The sequence below is a fragment of the Schistocerca americana genome, unplaced genomic scaffold, assembly GCF_021461395.2.
Source record: "Schistocerca americana isolate TAMUIC-IGC-003095 unplaced genomic scaffold, iqSchAmer2.1 HiC_scaffold_542, whole genome shotgun sequence".
In the NCBI taxonomy this organism is placed as follows: domain Eukaryota; kingdom Metazoa; phylum Arthropoda; class Insecta; order Orthoptera; family Acrididae; genus Schistocerca; species Schistocerca americana.
The window spans coordinates 30,657-45,989 of NW_025726283.1; the positions used below are offsets into that span (position 1 = coordinate 30,657).

The 15,333-nt window shown below is 51.5% G+C and overlaps 6 non-coding genes across 6 annotated transcripts; all 6 read left to right on the top strand.

The window, feature by feature from the left end:
* Nucleotides 1-1,031: 1,031 nt before the first annotated feature.
* On the top strand, nucleotides 1,032-1,150 carry LOC124586148. The gene has a single exon (XR_006975061.1). It is a non-coding gene; the product is annotated as a 5S ribosomal RNA (ribosomal RNA).
* A 1,142-nt stretch (nucleotides 1,151-2,292) lies between these two features.
* On the top strand, nucleotides 2,293-2,411 carry LOC124586149. Its single transcript, XR_006975062.1, has one exon. It is a non-coding gene; the product is annotated as a 5S ribosomal RNA (ribosomal RNA).
* A 1,150-nt stretch (nucleotides 2,412-3,561) lies between these two features.
* On the top strand, nucleotides 3,562-3,680 carry LOC124586150. Its single transcript, XR_006975063.1, has one exon. It is a non-coding gene; the product is annotated as a 5S ribosomal RNA (ribosomal RNA).
* A 1,142-nt stretch (nucleotides 3,681-4,822) lies between these two features.
* Nucleotides 4,823-4,941, top strand: LOC124586151. The gene has a single exon (XR_006975064.1). It is a non-coding gene; the product is annotated as a 5S ribosomal RNA (ribosomal RNA).
* Nucleotides 4,942-6,084: 1,143 nt separating this feature from the next.
* Nucleotides 6,085-6,203, top strand: LOC124586152. The gene has a single exon (XR_006975065.1). It is a non-coding gene; the product is annotated as a 5S ribosomal RNA (ribosomal RNA).
* Nucleotides 6,204-7,354: 1,151 nt separating this feature from the next.
* On the top strand, nucleotides 7,355-7,473 carry LOC124586153. Its single transcript, XR_006975066.1, has one exon. It is a non-coding gene; the product is annotated as a 5S ribosomal RNA (ribosomal RNA).
* The last annotated feature ends 7,860 nt before the right edge of the window (nucleotides 7,474-15,333 follow it).

Genomic DNA, 15,333 nt, shown 5'->3' on the forward strand with positions numbered 1-15,333 from the left:
ATACTACCTTTCCGTTGTGACAAAGATGCTTCCTTCAGCAATTTAAACGTGCCAAGAAATCCTTGACAATAACGAAACACTACGAATCGACACATGTGATCTGAAATAAGCCAGGGCCTCCTACTGTTTCGTAGCAGTGCAAAGTTCCAACAAAAAAAAAAAAAAATTGAAAATAAACGACTGTAATAAACATAAGATACGATATTAATGGCCTCAGCTCGAAGAAGAATGTGCCAAGGAAGATTTCCAAAGAGTCTCTGGAGATAACAAAACAGTACGAACCGACAGATACGTTCTGAAATACGTCAGGGCTTATTGTTTTGTTGCATTGTACGACTGCAGATTTGTAAACAAAAATTTCTCTTTCGTCGCTAGAAGAGATGGATGCTTTGGCGACCCTCCTGTGTCCTGCGTCCCTGTTTTCGCACCTTTCCACGGCACGGCGCTGCCCTACCCGCCGCAAACGGCGTCTCGGACACGCCCGTTAGGCCCACGGCCGTCTCGCAGATGTTTGTCGTGCTTGTACTGTCATATGGGCCACGACCCGAGCGGCAGCGAGCGGCAGTCGAGCAAAGTCGGGACAAGTCGGGACGGGGACAGGGATAGGAATGGTGCGAATGCACTGCGAACTACGCAGACACCTGGTGTGAGGCGAGGCGAGGCGAGGCGAGGAAGCCCACATCGCTACCAGTGGCGCCCTCCAGCACGACACTGCCACACCCCGCACAGGCCCTCCGCTGGACACCAGGGACAAGATGCGCCCTCCGCTAGTGTCGAAGGCTGCACGCGCCCAGCGAATGACAGGACGTGCAACGAGCAGCAGTGCGTCTCACACACGCGGCGACGCGGCGGTGCGCCCGCTAATTCGGCCGTCGCTCCGCTGGGACGCCGGGCGCGCCCCCCGCGCCGTCCTCGAGGAGCTGGCTGTTGCGGAAGGAAGTGCTTTCGTCAAATGCGGCGGAAAACTAACATTTTGTGTATTGGGAGAGAAGCCGAACGCGTATTCTGCCGTGCTCCTACATTACATGAGTGCCAACGGCCATACCATGATGATTGCACCGGTTCTCGTCCGATCACCGAAGTTAAGCATCATTGGGCCCGGTTAGTACTTGGAGGGGTGACCGCCTGGGAAACCCGGGTGCTGTTGGCTCCTTTTTTTTTTTTTTGTTATTATGTCGCTACCCCTGGCAGCCCAATAAAAAAAAAGTGCTGTTGGCTCCCTTACATTTTCCCCTTTTTGCATCGCTACCCCTGCCAGCCCTCTTTTCATACTACCTTTCCGTTGTGACAAAGATGCTTCCTTCAGCAATTTAAACGTGCCAAGAAATCCTTGACAATAACGAAACACTACGAATCGACACATGTGATCTGAAATAAGCCAGGGCCTCCTACTGTTTCGTAGCAGTGCAAAGTTCCAACAAAAAAAAAAAAAAAATTGAAAATAAACGACTGTAATAAACATAAGATACGATATTAATGGCCTCAGCTCGAAGAAGAATGTGCCAAGGAAGATTTCCAAAGAGTCTCTGGAGATAACAAAACAGTACGAACCGACAGATACGTTCTGAAATACGTCAGGGCTTATTGTTTTGTTGCATTGTACGACTGCAGATTTGTAAACAAAAATTTCTCTTTCGTCGCTAGAAGAGATGGATGCTTTGGCGACCCTCCTGTGTCCTGCGTCCCTGTTTTCGCACCTTTCCACGGCACGGCGCTGCCCTACCCGCCGCAAACGGCGTCTCGGACACGCCCGTTAGGCCCACGGCCGTCTCGCAGATGTTTGTCGTGCTTGTACTGTCATATGGGCCACGACCCGAGCGGCAGCGAGCGGCAGTCGAGCAAAGTCGGGACAAGTCGGGACGGGGACAGGGATAGGAATGGTGCGAATGCACTGCGAACTACGCAGACACCTGGTGTGAGGCGAGGCGAGGCGAGGCGAGGAAGCCCACATCGCTACCAGTGGCGCCCTCCAGCACGACACTGCCACACCCCGCACAGGCCCTCCGCTGGACACCAGGGACAAGATGCGCCCTCCGCTAGTGTCGAAGGCTGCACGCGCCCAGCGAATGACAGGACGTGCAACGAGCAGCAGTGCGTCTCACACACGCGGCGGTGCGCCCGCTAATTCGGCCGTCGCTCCGCTGGGACGCCGGGCGCGCCCCCCGCGCCGTCCTCGAGGAGCTGGCTGTTGCGGAAGGAAGTGCTTTCGTCAAATGCGGCGGAAAACTAACATTTTGTGTATTGGGAGAGAAGCCGAACGCGTATTCTGCCGTGCTCCTACATTACATGAGTGCCAACGGCCATACCATGATGATTGCACCGGTTCTCGTCCGATCACCGAAGTTAAGCATCATTGGGCCCGGTTAGTACTTGGAGGGGTGACCGCCTGGGAAACCCGGGTGCTGTTGGCTCCTTTTTTTTTTTTTTTGTTATTATGTCGCTACCCCTGGCAGCCCAATAAAAAAAAAGTGCTGTTGGCTCCCTTACATTTTCCCCTTTTTGCATCGCTACCCCTGCCAGCCCTCTTTTCATACTACCTTTCCGTTGTGACAAAGATGCTTCCTTCAGCAATTTAAACGTGCCAAGAAATCCTTGACAATAACGAAACACTACGAATCGACACATGTGATCTGAAATAAGCCAGGGCCTCCTACTGTTTCGTAGCAGTGCAAAGTTCCAACAAAAAAAAAAAAAAATTGAAAATAAACGACTGTAATAAACATAAGATACGATATTAATGGCCTCAGCTCGAAGAAGAATGTGCCAAGGAAGATTTCCAAAGAGTCTCTGGAGATAACAAAACAGTACGAACCGACAGATACGTTCTGAAATACGTCAGGGCTTATTGTTTTGTTGCATTGTACGACTGCAGATTTGTAAACAAAAATTTCTCTTTCGTCGCTAGAAGAGATGGATGCTTTGGCGACCCTCCTGTGTCCTGCGTCCCTGTTTTCGCACCTTTCCACGGCACGGCGCTGCCCTACCCGCCGCAAACGGCGTCTCGGACACGCCCGTTAGGCCCACGGCCGTCTCGCAGATGTTTGTCGTGCTTGTACTGTCATATGGGCCACGACCCGAGCGGCAGCGAGCGGCAGTCGAGCAAAGTCGGGACAAGTCGGGACGGGGACAGGGATAGGAATGGTGCGAATGCACTGCGAACTACGCAGACACCTGGTGTGAGGCGAGGCGAGGCGAGGCGAGGAAGCCCACATCGCTACCAGTGGCGCCCTCCAGCACGACACTGCCACACCCCGCACAGGCCCTCCGCTGGACACCAGGGACAAGATGCGCCCTCCGCTAGTGTCGAAGGCTGCACGCGCCCAGCGAATGACAGGACGTGCAACGAGCAGCAGTGCGTCTCACACACGCGGCGACGCGGCGGTGCGCCCGCTAATTCGGCCGTCGCTCCGCTGGGACGCCGGGCGCGCCCCCCGCGCCGTCCTCGAGGAGCTGGCTGTTGCGGAAGGAAGTGCTTTCGTCAAATGCGGCGGAAAACTAACATTTTGTGTATTGGGAGAGAAGCCGAACGCGTATTCTGCCGTGCTCCTACATTACATGAGTGCCAACGGCCATACCATGATGATTGCACCGGTTCTCGTCCGATCACCGAAGTTAAGCATCATTGGGCCCGGTTAGTACTTGGAGGGGTGACCGCCTGGGAAACCCGGGTGCTGTTGGCTCCTTTTTTTTTTTTTTGTTATTATGTCGCTACCCCTGGCAGCCCAATAAAAAAAAAGTGCTGTTGGCTCCCTTACATTTTCCCCTTTTTGCATCGCTACCCCTGCCAGCCCTCTTTTCATACTACCTTTCCGTTGTGACAAAGATGCTTCCTTCAGCAATTTAAACGTGCCAAGAAATCCTTGACAATAACGAAACACTACGAATCGACACATGTGATCTGAAATAAGCCAGGGCCTCCTACTGTTTCGTAGCAGTGCAAAGTTCCAACAAAAAAAAAAAAAAAATTGAAAATAAACGACTGTAATAAACATAAGATACGATATTAATGGCCTCAGCTCGAAGAAGAATGTGCCAAGGAAGATTTCCAAAGAGTCTCTGGAGATAACAAAACAGTACGAACCGACAGATACGTTCTGAAATACGTCAGGGCTTATTGTTTTGTTGCATTGTACGACTGCAGATTTGTAAACAAAAATTTCTCTTTCGTCGCTAGAAGAGATGGATGCTTTGGCGACCCTCCTGTGTCCTGCGTCCCTGTTTTCGCACCTTTCCACGGCACGGCGCTGCCCTACCCGCCGCAAACGGCGTCTCGGACACGCCCGTTAGGCCCACGGCCGTCTCGCAGATGTTTGTCGTGCTTGTACTGTCATATGGGCCACGACCCGAGCGGCAGCGAGCGGCAGTCGAGCAAAGTCGGGACAAGTCGGGACGGGGACAGGGATAGGAATGGTGCGAATGCACTGCGAACTACGCAGACACCTGGTGTGAGGCGAGGCGAGGCGAGGCGAGGAAGCCCACATCGCTACCAGTGGCGCCCTCCAGCACGACACTGCCACACCCCGCACAGGCCCTCCGCTGGACACCAGGGACAAGATGCGCCCTCCGCTAGTGTCGAAGGCTGCACGCGCCCAGCGAATGACAGGACGTGCAACGAGCAGCAGTGCGTCTCACACACGCGGCGGTGCGCCCGCTAATTCGGCCGTCGCTCCGCTGGGACGCCGGGCGCGCCCCCCGCGCCGTCCTCGAGGAGCTGGCTGTTGCGGAAGGAAGTGCTTTCGTCAAATGCGGCGGAAAACTAACATTTTGTGTATTGGGAGAGAAGCCGAACGCGTATTCTGCCGTGCTCCTACATTACATGAGTGCCAACGGCCATACCATGATGATTGCACCGGTTCTCGTCCGATCACCGAAGTTAAGCATCATTGGGCCCGGTTAGTACTTGGAGGGGTGACCGCCTGGGAAACCCGGGTGCTGTTGGCTCCTTTTTTTTTTTTTTTGTTATTATGTCGCTACCCCTGGCAGCCCAATAAAAAAAAAGTGCTGTTGGCTCCCTTACATTTTCCCCTTTTTGCATCGCTACCCCTGCCAGCCCTCTTTTCATACTACCTTTCCGTTGTGACAAAGATGCTTCCTTCAGCAATTTAAACGTGCCAAGAAATCCTTGACAATAACGAAACACTACGAATCGACACATGTGATCTGAAATAAGCCAGGGCCTCCTACTGTTTCGTAGCAGTGCAAAGTTCCAACAAAAAAAAAAAAAAAATTGAAAATAAACGACTGTAATAAACATAAGATACGATATTAATGGCCTCAGCTCGAAGAAGAATGTGCCAAGGAAGATTTCCAAAGAGTCTCTGGAGATAACAAAACAGTACGAACCGACAGATACGTTCTGAAATACGTCAGGGCTTATTGTTTTGTTGCATTGTACGACTGCAGATTTGTAAACAAAAATTTCTCTTTCGTCGCTAGAAGAGATGGATGCTTTGGCGACCCTCCTGTGTCCTGCGTCCCTGTTTTCGCACCTTTCCACGGCACGGCGCTGCCCTACCCGCCGCAAACGGCGTCTCGGACACGCCCGTTAGGCCCACGGCCGTCTCGCAGATGTTTGTCGTGCTTGTACTGTCATATGGGCCACGACCCGAGCGGCAGCGAGCGGCAGTCGAGCAAAGTCGGGACAAGTCGGGACGGGGACAGGGATAGGAATGGTGCGAATGCACTGCGAACTACGCAGACACCTGGTGTGAGGCGAGGCGAGGCGAGGCGAGGAAGCCCACATCGCTACCAGTGGCGCCCTCCAGCACGACACTGCCACACCCCGCACAGGCCCTCCGCTGGACACCAGGGACAAGATGCGCCCTCCGCTAGTGTCGAAGGCTGCACGCGCCCAGCGAATGACAGGACGTGCAACGAGCAGCAGTGCGTCTCACACACGCGGCGGTGCGCCCGCTAATTCGGCCGTCGCTCCGCTGGGACGCCGGGCGCGCCCCCCGCGCCGTCCTCGAGGAGCTGGCTGTTGCGGAAGGAAGTGCTTTCGTCAAATGCGGCGGAAAACTAACATTTTGTGTATTGGGAGAGAAGCCGAACGCGTATTCTGCCGTGCTCCTACATTACATGAGTGCCAACGGCCATACCATGATGATTGCACCGGTTCTCGTCCGATCACCGAAGTTAAGCATCATTGGGCCCGGTTAGTACTTGGAGGGGTGACCGCCTGGGAAACCCGGGTGCTGTTGGCTCCTTTTTTTTTTTTTTTGTTATTATGTCGCTACCCCTGGCAGCCCAATAAAAAAAAAGTGCTGTTGGCTCCCTTACATTTTCCCCTTTTTGCATCGCTACCCCTGCCAGCCCTCTTTTCATACTACCTTTCCGTTGTGACAAAGATGCTTCCTTCAGCAATTTAAACGTGCCAAGAAATCCTTGACAATAACGAAACACTACGAATCGACACATGTGATCTGAAATAAGCCAGGGCCTCCTACTGTTTCGTAGCAGTGCAAAGTTCCAACAAAAAAAAAAAAAAATTGAAAATAAACGACTGTAATAAACATAAGATACGATATTAATGGCCTCAGCTCGAAGAAGAATGTGCCAAGGAAGATTTCCAAAGAGTCTCTGGAGATAACAAAACAGTACGAACCGACAGATACGTTCTGAAATACGTCAGGGCTTATTGTTTTGTTGCATTGTACGACTGCAGATTTGTAAACAAAAATTTCTCTTTCGTCGCTAGAAGAGATGGATGCTTTGGCGACCCTCCTGTGTCCTGCGTCCCTGTTTTCGCACCTTTCCACGGCACGGCGCTGCCCTACCCGCCGCAAACGGCGTCTCGGACACGCCCGTTAGGCCCACGGCCGTCTCGCAGATGTTTGTCGTGCTTGTACTGTCATATGGGCCACGACCCGAGCGGCAGCGAGCGGCAGTCGAGCAAAGTCGGGACAAGTCGGGACGGGGACAGGGATAGGAATGGTGCGAATGCACTGCGAACTACGCAGACACCTGGTGTGAGGCGAGGCGAGGCGAGGCGAGGAAGCCCACATCGCTACCAGTGGCGCCCTCCAGCACGACACTGCCACACCCCGCACAGGCCCTCCGCTGGACACCAGGGACAAGATGCGCCCTCCGCTAGTGTCGAAGGCTGCACGCGCCCAGCGAATGACAGGACGTGCAACGAGCAGCAGTGCGTCTCACACACGCGGCGACGCGGCGGTGCGCCCGCTAATTCGGCCGTCGCTCCGCTGGGACGCCGGGCGCGCCCCCCGCGCCGTCCTCGAGGAGCTGGCTGTTGCGGAAGGAAGTGCTTTCGTCAAATGCGGCGGAAAACTAACATTTTGTGTATTGGGAGAGAAGCCGAACGCGTATTCTGCCGTGCTCCCTACATTACATGAGTGCCAACGGCCATACCATGATGATTGCACCGGTTCTCGTCCGATCACCGAAGTTAAGCATCATTGGGCCCGGTTAGTACTTGGAGGGGTGACCGCCTGGGAAACCCGGGTGCTGTTGGCTCCTTTTTTTTTTTTTTGTTATTATGTCGCTACCCCTGGCAGCCCAATAAAAAAAAAGTGCTGTTGGCTCCCTTACATTTTCCCCTTTTTGCATCGCTACCCCTGCCAGCCCTCTTTTCATACTACCTTTCCGTTGTGACAAAGATGCTTCCTTCAGCAATTTAAACGTGCCAAGAAATCCTTGACAATAACGAAACACTACGAATCGACACATGTGATCTGAAATAAGCCAGGGCCTCCTACTGTTTCGTAGCAGTGCAAAGTTCCAACAAAAAAAAAAAAAAAATTGAAAATAAACGACTGTAATAAACATAAGATACGATATTAATGGCCTCAGCTCGAAGAAGAATGTGCCAAGGAAGATTTCCAAAGAGTCTCTGGAGATAACAAAACAGTACGAACCGACAGATACGTTCTGAAATACGTCAGGGCTTATTGTTTTGTTGCATTGTACGACTGCAGATTTGTAAACAAAAATTTCTCTTTCGTCGCTAGAAGAGATGGATGCTTTGGCGACCCTCCTGTGTCCTGCGTCCCTGTTTTCGCACCTTTCCACGGCACGGCGCTGCCCTACCCGCCGCAAACGGCGTCTCGGACACGCCCGTTAGGCCCACGGCCGTCTCGCAGATGTTTGTCGTGCTTGTACTGTCATATGGGCCACGACCCGAGCGGCAGCGAGCGGCAGTCGAGCAAAGTCGGGACAAGTCGGGACGGGGACAGGGATAGGAATGGTGCGAATGCACTGCGAACTACGCAGACACCTGGTGTGAGGCGAGGCGAGGCGAGGCGAGGAAGCCCACATCGCTACCAGTGGCGCCCTCCAGCACGACACTGCCACACCCCGCACAGGCCCTCCGCTGGACACCAGGGACAAGATGCGCCCTCCGCTAGTGTCGAAGGCTGCACGCGCCCAGCAACACCTCGCTGCTGAGCGCGCTGTACTTCCGTCTGCGACTTGGTCGGCGGCGCCTCGTGTGCCGTCTGTCTTCTGCCTCGCGGCTACATTTCATCAAGTCCGTAAGTAATGGAAAGTTTCTATGATGCTAGTGAAGAGCGTGAAAATAACGTACAATGTGAATTCGATAGTTCCGTTGGCAAACCGTCCGCGTTCGAAATCCATCGTTGGATACTCGAGGAATTGTGTTTATCGACCGATGACGTTCTTGGTGTTCAGTTTGACACTTTTATTAATTCTGTGTTTTTGAAGTTGAAAACTCCGGAATTATGTGATACTGTTGTCAATGTTAATGATGGCGTCCGTAAATTTAGACATCTAGACGGTCGCATTAGTAACGTAAATATTTCTCATGGTGGGTTTGGCCTTCGCAATGTTCGTGTGTTCAACTTGCCTTTTGAAATCCGGAATGACACCATATCTCGTCATTTGCGGCCGTACGGGACCGTGCTATCTGTTACTAAAGAAAAGTGGTCCTCCGCCTATGTTTTTCAAGTTGAAAATGGCGTGAGGAGTGTAAAGATGGTCGTACGTCAACATATTCCATCCTTCTTGCTAGTTAACGGTCATCGTGCTTTCATAACATATAGTGGTCAACCTCAGACGTGTTCTTTTTGTGGTGCTGTCGGTCATTACCGACAAAACTGCCCTAAACGCAGGCCGCCTGTTCAGTTGCCACGTGAGGATATTTTAGGTGGGCCTAGTTTTGCCTCCGTTGCCGCGACGAGTTTAGGTTCCGCCCCCCCCGCACGTGTGCCACTCGCGGCCGCCCCCCCTGTACCGGCCGCCGCTGACGCCATGGATACGTCTGTTCCCGATAGTGACTCTGTTTCTGTACCTCCTGTTGAGCCCTCTTTGGTCGCGGATGCGACACGTGTACCTATTACTAAAAAACCGGTAGTGGACGATGTTTCACCGGCATCCGTGCCGCTGTCGGCCGTTGTTCCGCATCCTGTCCCGGTTGCGGAACCCGATAAATCGGCGGTTGTTCCAACTCCCGTCCCCGACGGTGTCTCTGCTGCCGGTGATGTTGTTGTTGACAGTGAGGCTTTTACTGCGCCTAAACCCCGTAGAGACCGGAATGTTGCTCGGGCTTCTGGCACACCGCGTTTGCGTAGTGCCAGTAGTTCTGCTTCTTTCGATACGCGTGGTGTTTCGGCCAAAAATCGGAGTCCGTCTCCGGTGGCGCGTTCTCCTGCCCCCCCTCACGCTCAGGCGGTTGGTCAACCGACCTCCCGACAGCCGGCCGCGCGCTCCGGGGCCGATCTCGGCCAGCGCCCGTCTCAGGGAGGGGGCGGCAGGCGCCAGGCGAAAAAGCAGCAATCTTCCCGCACCCAGCCGGAGGGTGCTGTAGTAACTGCCTCGCAACAACGTGATATCACGGTTCAACACCTAAAAACATTTTTGAGTCAGCCGTTTTCCGCTGCTGATTCCGACATGGCGGTAGATCCGCCTGTGTCTGTGACACCCCCCCCCTTACCAACAAAACGAAAGGCCGAAGATTCGCACCATCGTCGTGCCCCCCCTTCCACCCACGATTTGGTGCCGGCCTTATCTTCTGATGTCGTAATGCCCGCTGTGGAGCATTCCGTCGCAGGGGATCCCGTCACAGTTTCCGGGACCCCACCGCCCCCGCCCCTCCCTCCTAGTCAATCACGGGCATGGTCGGAGGATGTTGAGGCAGGTGATTCCCATTAGTGCGACTCTTTATATGTCCTTCCCCCTCCACGCACGTTGGTATATTTTATTGTGTTTTAAGCGTTTTCATGTTTTTCTGTTATTGTTTTTTTCCTGTGTTCTACGTGTATATGTTTCACGATTGTAGCCAGTGGAACATTTTAACGGTAAATCTTAATAAGCTGCGAAATCCGCAGAAAGCTGCGCTTCTTAAGGATTTTTTGTATGATAATCACTGTCACGTCGCCTTTTTACAAGAGGTGACTTGTGAAGCGCTTTTATATTTGAACGATTTTACTGATTTTATTGTGATTGACAATGTTGCGCCTGATTCTGATACGGGCACTGCCATTTTAGTACGTTCTGGCTTACCTGTTTCTAATGTTGACATTTTACCGACCGGTCGTGCTGTTGCCTGTACCATTTTTGGCATTGTGTTTGTGAATGTGTACGCTCCGTCGGGAAATGTTAAACCGGCCAGGGCTGAATTTTATGGTAGGGATTTATGTCAGCTTTTATCTCGGAATGTCGATACTTTAATCGTCGGGGGTGATTTTAATTGTGTTTTAGACGACAGAGATCAGGAGCCGCGTCCGAACAAATGCCACGAACTGGGTGCTTTGGTCACTAGTTTTCATTTGCTCGACACGTGGCGTGTTTTACACCCCGATTTCACTTATTTCACATATTTTTACGGTGCGGGGCGTAGCCGTCTCGATCGCATTTATGTGTCTAGGCAGTTGTCTGCCCGTATTTGTACTGCTGACGTGACTCCTGTCATATTTTCCGACCACTCCAGCTATTCCTGTCGTCTTTTATTACCTCGTTTGTGTGTTCCTCGTCGTACTAATTTGTGGAAGTTTAATTGTAGTTTACTTAATGACGACCATTTTGTGACTAGTTTTACCCGTATGTGGCAGAGGTTGGTGCGGACTCGCGGCGGTCATAGTAGCACCATTGAGTGGTGGGTTGCGATCGCTAAGCCGGCGATTCGCAACTTTTTAATCGATTATAGCCGTGAGGCGGCACGCTGGCGCCGGGCGACGGCTCGCTTCCGCCAGGATTGTTTACGCGATTTGGCGTTGCGAGTGACGTCACAGCCCGATTTGTTGCCCACTCTGAAGCGCTTTCAAGCTCAGCTTTTAATTGACATGCGTGCCGCTAGTGATGGGGTGACCGTCCGCAGTCAGCCTGCAGGTTTTGTTGCTGGGGAACCTCTGTCCATTTATCATTTAAACCGGGAACGCAAACGCCGCGAACGTTTGCGCATTACTGTTTGGCAGTTGCGGAACGGCGGTCGGACTTCTGTACAGTCGGACATTGAAAACGATATCTTTGAACATTTTGCATCGCTTTTCCGTGCTGTTGACGTTGATTCCGATACGTTGCGAGATTTCTTGCGGGTTGTTCCACATGTTTTAACTCGCCCGGACAGGCATCTTTTAAATGACGCCTATACGTCTGATGAAGTTTTCGACGCCGTTCGGCGGAGTCCCAAAGGGAAGTCTCCGGGTCCCGATGGGATTCCTGCGGAATTTTATTCGAAATTTTTTCCTCTTTTAAGTGAGATTTTAGTGGATTTAGCGAACGATCTTCGCAATGGTGTGACTGTACCAACTGCTTTTGTGGAGGGGGTTGTGACGCTTGTTCCCAAATCCCGTGCTGTACCTCATATCGATGCTGTCCGTCCGATTACTTTATTAAATGCTGATTATAAGATCGTTACGCGTTGCGTCGCTCAGCGACTTAAAAACGTCTTGCCGACCGTACTTAGTGATCAGCAAACATGTGCGGTCCGCGATCGGAATATCTTTGACGCTATCCTTGCTTACAGAGACTGTATAGGATATGTGAAAAGTGCTCGGCTCCGGACAGCGGCGATTTTATTAGTTGACTTTAAAAATGCTTTTGACCGCATTAGTCATTTTTATTTGCGTCGGGTTATGGTACGCATGGGGTTTGGTTATCTATTTACCCGATTCGTGACGCATTTGTTGCAACCTGCTACTTCCCGTATATGTGTCAATGGTCGTCTCACTCCTGCTTTTCGTGTGGGTCGCTCCGTGCGGCAGGGGTGTCCGCTTTCCATGGCGCTTTTTGCCATTGCGCTGGATCCCCTCCTCCGTTCTATCAGACAGGAATGTCGCGGCATTCAGATGGGGACTACCAGATTGGTTTGTCGCGCATATGCTGATGACCTTGGCGTATTTATTGAACATATCGACGACGTTGACAGGTTGCATGTTGTTTTGCACAACTTTGGAAAAGCTACGGGGGCGGTTATCAATCCCCGGAAAACTGTGCTTTTGCCGCTCACCGCCCGCGCACGTACCCTGCATAGGGATTGGTTTTGTGTCCAGCAGCAGCCTACCGTTCTTGGGATACTTCTATCTTCGAACCCACAGCAGATGGCAGCCTTGAATTGGCGGCCTACGCTGTATCGGATTCGTGCGGTTGCCAGGATCTATGCGGTTCGGAATGTGGCCCTTCGGGATAAGGTGCATTTGATAAATGTCAATATCTTGGCGAGAGCATGGTACCTTGCGCAGGTTCTCCCGGTTCCCAAGCAGTTGGGGCGCGCCATCCAACAGGCGGTTTACTGGTTTTTATGGAGGGGGGAGATTTTCAAGGTATCGCATGCTGTCTGCACCTTGGACCTGTCTGATGGCGGTTTAGGACTCGTTGATTTTTCCGCCAAATGTGCGGCCCTTTTTTGGAAGCGAACTACTGCTGTTATTCAGAAAGCTCCTTGCGGTCCCACTGCGTTTGTTTTTAATCGTTACCGTCCTCTTTCTGAAGTGGCCCCTGTTTCTGTGTCGCACATCCCGTTCTACCTTTCTTATGTGCGCCGCTACTTTCTTGATAATAGTTACCTGGCGCTTTGTGGCGTCTCCGTCCACACGGTTAGCGCTGTCTGCACGGCTTTCCGCGGACCTCCCATTCGCTGCAAGTGGGAGTATCGGTTGCCACGCTGCAACTGGGTGGCGGTGTGGAAAAACCTCGCCAATGACGTTCTCCCGGCTTCCGTCCACGCGGTGTGGTATAAGGTGGTGCATCGCACCATCCCCACAAACGCCAAGCTTCATTCTATAAATCTTATCCAGTCTGGAGTGTGTGACGTGTGTACTGCCGACGATACTCTGGAACACCGCTTTGCGTGTGACCGCTTTCGACGTGTTTGGGAAGTCGCCAGAGACATGATTCGTTTGATTCAGAGGGTGGACACTCGCACCGTTACTGTGGATGCTGTCTTAATTCCGCAGTGCGTCGTCTACCCCACCACCAAGCGCAATGCCACGGTGTGGATCCTTGGCCACACGGTTTTTGCTATCTTCTCCCTCAAGTTGTCTACCGATCTGGACTTTCTCACTTATTTATGGACCCAACATACCCAGATTCAGGCATCACTACATTATCGGCGAACTTTTGCTAATTTTTTACAGGTCGCACTAGCGCATGCTTTTGCGCGGCTTTCCGTACCTGAGTAGCATGGACGTCTTTCTCTTATCTTTTCTCTTGCCTTTGAGCGACACAATATGAATATGTCTTACTGCGATCTTCCCAAGTTATTCTGGAACGAAAATTGCCGTACCTTGCATACCGCACGAAAAAAGAAGACTTTTCAGTTTTTTCTCTGGCCGTTATTGCCAAACGTCTTGTTTGCCATGTGTGTCCGTATTATTAGTTTTCTTATTAGTTTTTTTCCCGTTTTGGGGCGTGACGGGATTTTTTACTGAAGTTTCAGTTCTCAGTCTTGGTGGTGACTGTTTGAGTTTTTTTTTCTACATTTTCTCATTTCTTTATTGTGGAGCATTCCAAAGTCTCGTCACGTGTCTGTGCTCGACACTCTTTCACCTTTTGTCGGTGTGGCATTTCACACCGGTGTCCCGCATTATAGTTTTGTTTTACGGTCAACATGAGTGTTGACGGGTGTGGGGGCGGCACTGTGGCCAGGCCTCAGGCACATTGACCCCTGCCCTCATTGCCGCCGCCTGCCTGCCACGCTCCTTGCCCGAACGTTTTGTCTATCGATGACTTTTCTTTTCCGGTGGATGCTTCGCCCTGGTTGCGTTTTAATTAATTCTTTTTGTGGACAGTTGTCACTGTTGGTTGTTGCGGCGTGAAGCCGTCTTTTCTTTCTTTTCTTTCCTTATATTTTCTCTATCTTGCGTATCAATGGGAAGCATTCTCCCCCTCGTTTCTTACGCATTGGAGGACTATTTCCCTTTTGTTACATAACCAGGACGCCATACTGTCACAATTGCACAATTGCTACATATGCGCCTCGCCGATGACGGCAGTCATTGAACAGTGTCCACCGGTTCACCTCGAGGGAGCCACAAAAAAAAAAAAAAAAGAAAGGTGCTGTTGGCTCCTTTCCTTTCTTTTTGGTTTTGTTATTATGTCGCTACCCCTGCCAGCCCAATTTTCAAACTACCTTTCTGAAAAAAAAAAAAAAAAGAAAAAAAAAAAAAAAAAAAAAAAAAAAAAGGTGCTGTTGGCTCCTTTTTTTTTTTTTTTGTTATTATGTCGCTACCCCTGGCAGCCCAATAAAAAAAAAGTGCTGTTGGCTCCCTTACATTTTCCCCTTTTTGCATCGCTACCCCTGCCAGCCCTCTTTTCATACTACCTTTCCGTTGTGACAAAGATGCTTCCTTCAGCAATTTAAACGTGCCAAGAAATCCTTGACAATAACGAAACACTACGAATCGACACATGTGATCTGAAATAAGCCAGGGCCTCCTACTGTTTCGTAGCAGTGCAAAGTTCCAACAAAAAAAAAAAAAAATTGAAAATAAACGACTGTAATAAACATAAGATACGATATTAATGGCCTCAGCTCGAAGAAGAATGTGCCAAGGAAGATTTCCAAAGAGTCTCTGGAGATAACAAAACAGTACGAACCGACAGATACGTTCTGAAATACGTCAGGGCTTATTGTTTTGTTGCATTGTACGACTGCAGATTTGTAAACAAAAATTTCTCTTTCGTCGCTAGAAGAGATGGATGCTTTGGCGACCCTCCTGTGTCCTGCGTCCCTGTTTTCGCACCTTTCCACGGCACGGCGCTGCCCTACCCGCCGCAAACGGCGTCTCGGACACGCCCGTTAGGCCCACGGCCGTCTCGCAGATGTTTGTCGTGCTTGTACTGTCATATGGGCCACGACCCGAGCGGCAGCGAGCGGCAGTCGAGCAAAGTCGGGACAAGTCGGGACGGGGACAGGGATAG